The sequence below is a fragment of the Vulpes lagopus genome, chromosome 7, assembly GCF_018345385.1.
Source record: "Vulpes lagopus strain Blue_001 chromosome 7, ASM1834538v1, whole genome shotgun sequence".
NCBI lineage: Eukaryota > Metazoa > Chordata > Mammalia > Carnivora > Canidae > Vulpes > Vulpes lagopus.
Genome location: NC_054830.1, coordinates 98,627,627 through 98,634,918, shown reverse-complemented (window position 1 = coordinate 98,634,918; position 7,292 = coordinate 98,627,627). Strand labels below are relative to the sequence as shown.

General features: G+C 36.0%; 1 pseudogene; it reads right to left on the bottom strand.

Moving 5' to 3' along the window:
* Nucleotides 1-2,090: 2,090 nt before the first annotated feature.
* Nucleotides 2,091-2,909, bottom strand: LOC121495216 (annotated as a pseudogene).
* Nucleotides 2,910-7,292: the final 4,383 nt, after the last annotated feature.

Here is a 7,292-nt window from a genome sequence, read left to right as displayed (position 1 = left end):
AGAAAGAGAGAGAGAGAGAGAGAGAGAGAGAGAGAGAGAGAGAGAGAGAGACCACAAACGGGGAGCAGGCAGAGGGAGAGGGAGAAGTAGGCCCTCTGCTGAGCAGGGAGGCCCATGTAAGGCTTGATCCCAGAATCCCCGGATCATGACCTGAATTGAAGGCAGACATTTGACCAACTGAGCCATCCAGATGCCCCTCAAATGACAGTTTAAATAAATAGTCTCATGAGAAAGAGAGGAGGTCAGAAGAGAGATAAAGAGAAGAGAGGAGAGGAGAGGAGCTAAACTATAAGGGAAGGAACCCAGAGAAGAACAGACTCCTTTCCATTTCCTTCCTTCATATATATGAGAATTTTGACTTTTTAGGATATAACAGTCCACTTTTTGATCAAACTACAATTTCAACACTAAAAAACTTAATTTCAAAGGCATCTGGGTGGTTCAGTTGGTTAAGGGTCTTATTCTTGGTTTTGATCTCAGGGTCATGAGATGGAGCTCTGTGCTGGGCTCTGCACTCAGTGTGCAGTCTGCTTGGGATTCTCTCCCATCTGCCTCTGCCCCTCCCCCTGGCTTGAATTCTCTCCTTCTCTCTCTTTAATTAATTAATTAATTAATTAATTAAAAAATAGCTTTTGATTGATTCTAATCTCTTACATTTTGGCTATAGTTTGCAATCCATCAGATTTGGCTGACTTAAGGAATTTTAGGCCATTTTCCAGAATCATCTTCTGAAAGCAAGGTCCTGGTAATTTGTCTCCCCTGCTAAAGAATCTTCATGGGTTCCTTGACCCTGGTATACTTGTGTAGTTTTGAATCAAGCCGATTTTTTTTTTTTGTCTATTTCCAATGCCTTTCCACAGTAGATAGTGTAGTTGGAAATATATAGTTTCATATAGTTGAAAATAGTCTTACAGATCAGTATTCACAAAAATACTAAAATTACTCTTCCTATAGCTAGAATTTCACTCTAATTCATTCTGAAACTATGTTGAATTGAGTCCACATACTTCTTAAACTAGATGCCTGTCAAGTAAGTACCTGAAATCTTCCACAACTACTCTCATGCCCTCTGTACGAATGAATGAGGTGACCTGTATCATTCCAATTTGAACATTGTGGCAGGAAATAGAGAAAGATTATGTGGTTTGAGGATCGATTGACCAATATCTATATAGATGATAGGAGGAAAACTGTGATTAAATGAAGGCAAAAGGATTTCTGTCTTACAATATTGAAGATATTAACGATGAGGAGGTTGTAAAATACTGTGCTGAGCTGATAATTGTTGTGGGATTTGCTTTCCCAGCCATCTTTTGTATCATGATAATAAAAAATACATATAAAATTATGCGGGATAATTTAGAAGTGATTTTGATCTCAATAAGGTTAGAGGGAGAAATTTAACTGGTTCACTTATTATCATATATCAATATAGCCAATATAGGCCAGAAACAGATGGATGTTACCGATGATTTTATGTTTTCATGGAAAATAAAAGAAAGGGAAAGAAAAGAGAAAACAAAAAAAAGTTAAATGGCTCCTATGCCAGTCTTGTGCTTGGCAATGATCTCACTTAATCCTTATAGGAACTTCCATAAAGGAGTTTCCATTATCCTCATTTTATAGATGGTGAACATAGGAATTGGGAAGTAACTGGCCCAAAATCCCACCGCCAGGATTTTAGCTGAGCCCAACCTGCCCGCAGAGACTTTGTTCCTTCTACCTTGATCTCTTGCAACTGGTTTTATTTGTTGTTTGTTTGTTGTCATTCAGTTCATTTCTTCTTGTTCTGGAAGAATTACACAGGATTTGGTCACCACTATCTGTGCAATTCCATATGAAATGTTAGTTACCATTTTGAAATCATTTTGGCACTGAATATTGAACAACTCACCAGTTTCAAGATGGCATCTCTATTCTGCAGGCACACATATTATTTAGAATAAAGAATGTCATTTTTCATTTGACCAAAGCAAGGCTCAGTTTCTTCCCACTGAGTTCTGAGCACCTGAATCTCCCTGCTCAGCTCTCTTTTTTTTCAGTTTATAATGTTTTGCTATGATTTAGATTTCCTCCAAGAAGAACAAATTTTATATATAGCATAAAAATTCAGAAAGACTCAAAAGACTACTTTTAACTTTGTTCAAGTTTTTTTCCAGGCATTAAGTGTGTCATAAAGCTGTTGCTATTATTTTCCAAATGTCCTATGTGTACTATGATTGACAACAAGACCATTTCAGTTCTTACTGCATTAATAACAAGTGTTTCGACATCGTTGGCTCCAATCTGAAGTTCTTGCTACATTGTGTCAAAAGAAATTTCTTTTTTTAAAAAAAATTTTATTTGTTTATTTAGACAGAGAGCAAGAGAGATCACGTGGGGCAGTGGGGATAGGAGGAGAAGCAGACTCCCCACTGAGCAGGGAGCCAGATGTGGAACTCTATCCCAGGACCCTGGGATCATGGCTTGAGCTGAAGGCAGACATTTAACAGACTGAATCATCCAGGTGCCCCAAGAAATTTCTTTATTTTTCACTGCTATTCCCATAATAGTAAGCAGTCTCAGTTTTGCCATATTCTACTAATGTGATAGACCAAGTGAATCAATGAAGTCTATTATTCTGATAAAACTTGACATATGACACCAATTAACACCCACAGGAATGATTAAAAGATCATGAGTAAGTTCACCTTCCAAAAATTTGACTGGTTTTAAAGTGAGAAAATGGTAAAAAAAAAAAAAAAAAAAAGAAATGCATTTAGATCTTTCAATGCTCATACAATACATCTGTGGGCAACAGCTTGAACTTGGGGAGTGTTATTCTCTGTGTAGCTTCCTAGCAATTCCACACATGAGTGTGACAGCCGAATACTTACTGAAATACTTTTTCTGGAGACCCAATGAACCATTCTCCTCTGGTCATAAATGTACTACTTTTTCATCATTCAAGTCTGATTATTACCAAATACATTTCTGGAAACACATTCTCTAGATGTTACAGAAGCTTTCATAATTTAATTTATCAATGTGAAGGAATTATAAAACTGTCACAGCAGCATTAATGCTGAATCAATTAAAAATACAAAATAAGTTACACTGTCTCATGCTTTGGAAGATGAGAGGTGGTTACAAGCAAACCCACAGGGACAGAGCATTAAACTTCCAAAGGATGAGTCATGACTGTTAAAAACAGTATACATCTCTGTGTGAGATGCCACATGAAAATATAAAACAATGGCTTTCTTAGTAGCTGTGAAAAGTTAGAACAAGGCACCAACCAGAAAGCTCTCCTATTTCCCAGATGCCTTTCAAGACTGTTGTCTCTCTATAGCCTCAAAATCAAAAATCAGAGACAGAACAAGTTACAATTAATTATTACCACCATGATGATCCATCAAGGATCCATTCGAAGTATAACATTTCTTGTAACTGCTAGATTTCTGACCAAGAGGTGACCAAAATCTCATCAATTTTTTAGCATGCCGTGTAATCCTTTTAAATCTTAGAGATCATTTGGACAAAAGTTGGGAAATACACACATGAAATATTGATTCTTATTCTGGTGAGTAATCAGGTTAACCTTCTTGGTAGAATGAGGTTGAGATAATTAAATAGGTGGATTTGCCAAAATGAGTAAATGAATCCATTACAATACATTATGTCACAATCCTATCTCTGCTACCTTCATTTTAAAATAAAAATAACATTTAACAAGTTCTGTGCCACGAAGTTGAAAATAGAATGTTATAGAGTTGTCATTATTTCTTCTCTGGGAAGGATTGTGACTGATAAGATAACTATTGCCTAAACTATTTTAGTATGTGGAATTGGCACAGATAAATTCTCTGCTCTATGTACTAATTACAGTAATTTGATCATTATAATGATTATAATTTCATATTCACTTTATATGAGATAGTCTTTTAACACTGCCTGTCACATCATAGTAAATTTGCTTGTAAGATTCTTTTGGGGGGAAACTATTATATCTTATCAACAATGTCTTTAGTAGCTTAATTATGATATGCCTTCGGGATTTTTATAACACCTCTCGTAAAGCCTGTTTTCTGAATGAGAATGTTATATGTCTAAGAGCTGTGTCAAGATACTGTTTTAAATAGTCAGTTGCATTTCTAATATATTTATGAGAAAAATTATTGAAAACAACCTAAAATTCCAACAGTGGGATTTTCTTTTTTAAAATTTTATTTATTTATTTGACAGAAAGAGTGAGTGAGAGAGAATGGGGGGCAGTGAAGGGGAGGGAGAAGCAGACTCCCTGCTGAGCTGGGATCATGACCTGAGCCCAAGGCAGATGCTTAACTGACTGAGCCACTCAGGCTCCCCAGGGAAGTACTTATTGACTTAATAATTCCATATCTCTGCATTGAATACCAGATATTTACAAAAAGAATGAGGAAATACTATGTACTGACTCAGACATATACCAAGGTACCAAGGTAGACTATGAAATGAAAACAGCAAGTGCAAAATAGTGATGATTGAATATATTTTTTATATAAAATACAGTATATATAAAAATCCATCATTGTGTCTTCTTGCATTTTCAATCAATGAAGACCCTGGTAGGACAAAAAGGAAGGTAATATAAGCAGTGTCCCGAGGCTGAGAGGAGGGACACGTATGGTAACTAGATGAGTGGAAGACGGGCAAAAGACAGACTTTCACTGTATTCCTTCCCTTAGAATGTCTGTTGGTGGCTCCTGGGGCCATGAAGAATGTTTGATATTCACTCAGCACACTACATCAAACTTTATTTCATTTCTTATGGATTTTTAGTCATACATATGAAAGCCTTTACCTGTTGTCATTTTATCACTTCTATAACTTATTGCAATTAAATAGTTGATATATTTATAATTTACTGTGATGCATATTATGGAAAACAATGGTTATGCAGTTGTCTCAACATTATTTACGAATAGGCTATCATTTTCCTATTGACTGGAGATGTTACCTTGTTCACACATTAAATTCCCTCAGTATCTGTGAACGGTTTGTCTGTGTATACGCCCCCATGATTTAGTTACTTTGACTATCTGCTTTAAAATTGATAGGTCTGGTTTTCCCTCATTGTTCTATGTCAGAGGTTTTTCTGGCTATTTTAAACATTTTTAAGGTAAATCTTTTCTAAAATCAGAATGCCTAATTGAAAAATGTTGGCTAAATATTGGCATTGTGCTAAATGTATCTATCCATTAGCTTAAGGAGAATTGATAACCTTCTGATGTTGGATAGTTTTCCAGTTTGTTCTTTTGGACTTTTCAAGTGTATAATCATATTACTTGCAAATAGTGATAATTCTACCTTCTTCTTCCATTTTTCTTATCTCTAATTTCTTTTTCTCATCTAATTACAATGATTAGTTAAATATGCTCTTAAAAACTCTGCAAAGACTCACCAAAGGAACAGTTATAGCAACAGAATTTGGGTGAAATTCTTAAGCCATTTATACAAGACATTGTTTTGAATAACTGTTTTGGCTATAGCAACATGACCTGTTAGAGATTTTCCTGATGCCTTATTTCTAAGAAATGAGAAATGACTTCACTTGTTATTAAAACCATCTTCAGTATATTAAACCGGAGCTTTCCCTAAGGGCTAGTTTACAAATAATCATGACTCATCAGACATATTGTGAGGAAATATACATAGACAAAAGAGAGATTTTAGCAATTGACTGGTTAATCTCTCTCCCCCAACCCCAAGTCAGGTGTATTAGAAATGATTGAAGCAAAATGTGTGGTTTACATCTTATTCCTCAACCCCTGTATGTTTGAATTCAACTTTCATATTTGAACATAGTCATGCTGAGTTTAAGAATGACCTTCCTCATCTAGGGTAGCAGGATTGATTGCCTGGTGTGTGACATGATGATATGTACATTTTATATTTAAATCTAAGACTCCAGCAGCCAATTCAGGGCTGAATTTTGTTCCAATATGAAGCAAAAGATATTTGACAACTAAATGGAAAGAATATCCACCAAACTAAAATTTTCTAAATTTAGATATTTTTCATTCAAGAAGTGAAGTGTTAGTAAATATGTTTGAAAATCCAAGGCTGGAACTGGCAGTCGCAAGACTGGATTTCCACAATCAAAATTTACAAATTTTCTTGCTGACACAAACCTCTAGCATATTTGCTAGATAAGGGGGTCATTATGAAAGGAAAGGAACGTCCGTGAATAGTAAACGGAATGACCATAGACAACCAAAATTAAACAGGACACTCTATAGCATTGATACAAATTCAACACACACGCACACCCCCAAACACACACACACACACACACACACACACACACACACACCTCAAGAGAACCTTTTTACAAATCAGCAGTCATTTGATTTACAAATCAAGTGTCCCCTCAGCTTCCAGGAGCCACAAAGGCCCAAGCTCTGGTTTGAAGAGCCCTTAGTTTCCAAAGGAGTTAATCTGCTTTGAATCTTTTGATGCTCCTTCCTGGACAAAATAAAGATCGGTAAACCTGCCAGAAAACAAGAAAGCAAACTCAAGATAAGACTTCCCAATTGTGTGTTCTAACACACTAGTCCAATCCCCTGTGTAGTGTAGCTTGAGCAAAGAGAAGTGGCCATTTGGGAAGGCTGATGAAAGTTGACTCCTTATTCTAATTGCCACATTTAGCTAAACTAACACTAATTTACAGATCTACAGGAAAAAGGCAGGACAGAGCATCCATTCAATCATGGAAATCCACCAGCATATGTCACTAGAGCTTACTAGGATAAGTGTTTCTTATTCACTATGTCTACCAACTTGGTAACACTGAGGCCATCTCTCAATACCAGAGAGTTTACATTTCGACCTAGACTTCTAATGATGAATAGCGGGTGATTTCTACCAGGTGAAAATCTTATTTATCTATCCTATGCTGAGGGTAAAAAATCCTGTGCGAGAGCCAAAAGACACATGAACTAGATTATATGTACTCAGAAGAATTTGTAAATCAAATGACTGATTTGTAAGGAGGTTCTCTTGATGTGTGTGTGTGTGTGTGTGTGTGTGTTGTGTTTCACTTGTGTGTATCAATGCCACACAGTGCCAGCTTTTGTAAATTACCAAATATATATAGTCATAACCTATTGAAAAGACTAAATATTGGCTTGGAGGCATTGGCTAACTTTACCATTTTTCTTTTTATAATTAGATTTTTTTAAAACTTAGCCCCACATGCTGCTACTTTTAGCCTGATGCGGCAGGACCTAGTTAAGTTATGCTATATGCTTTTCAATTAAACCATAACTTTC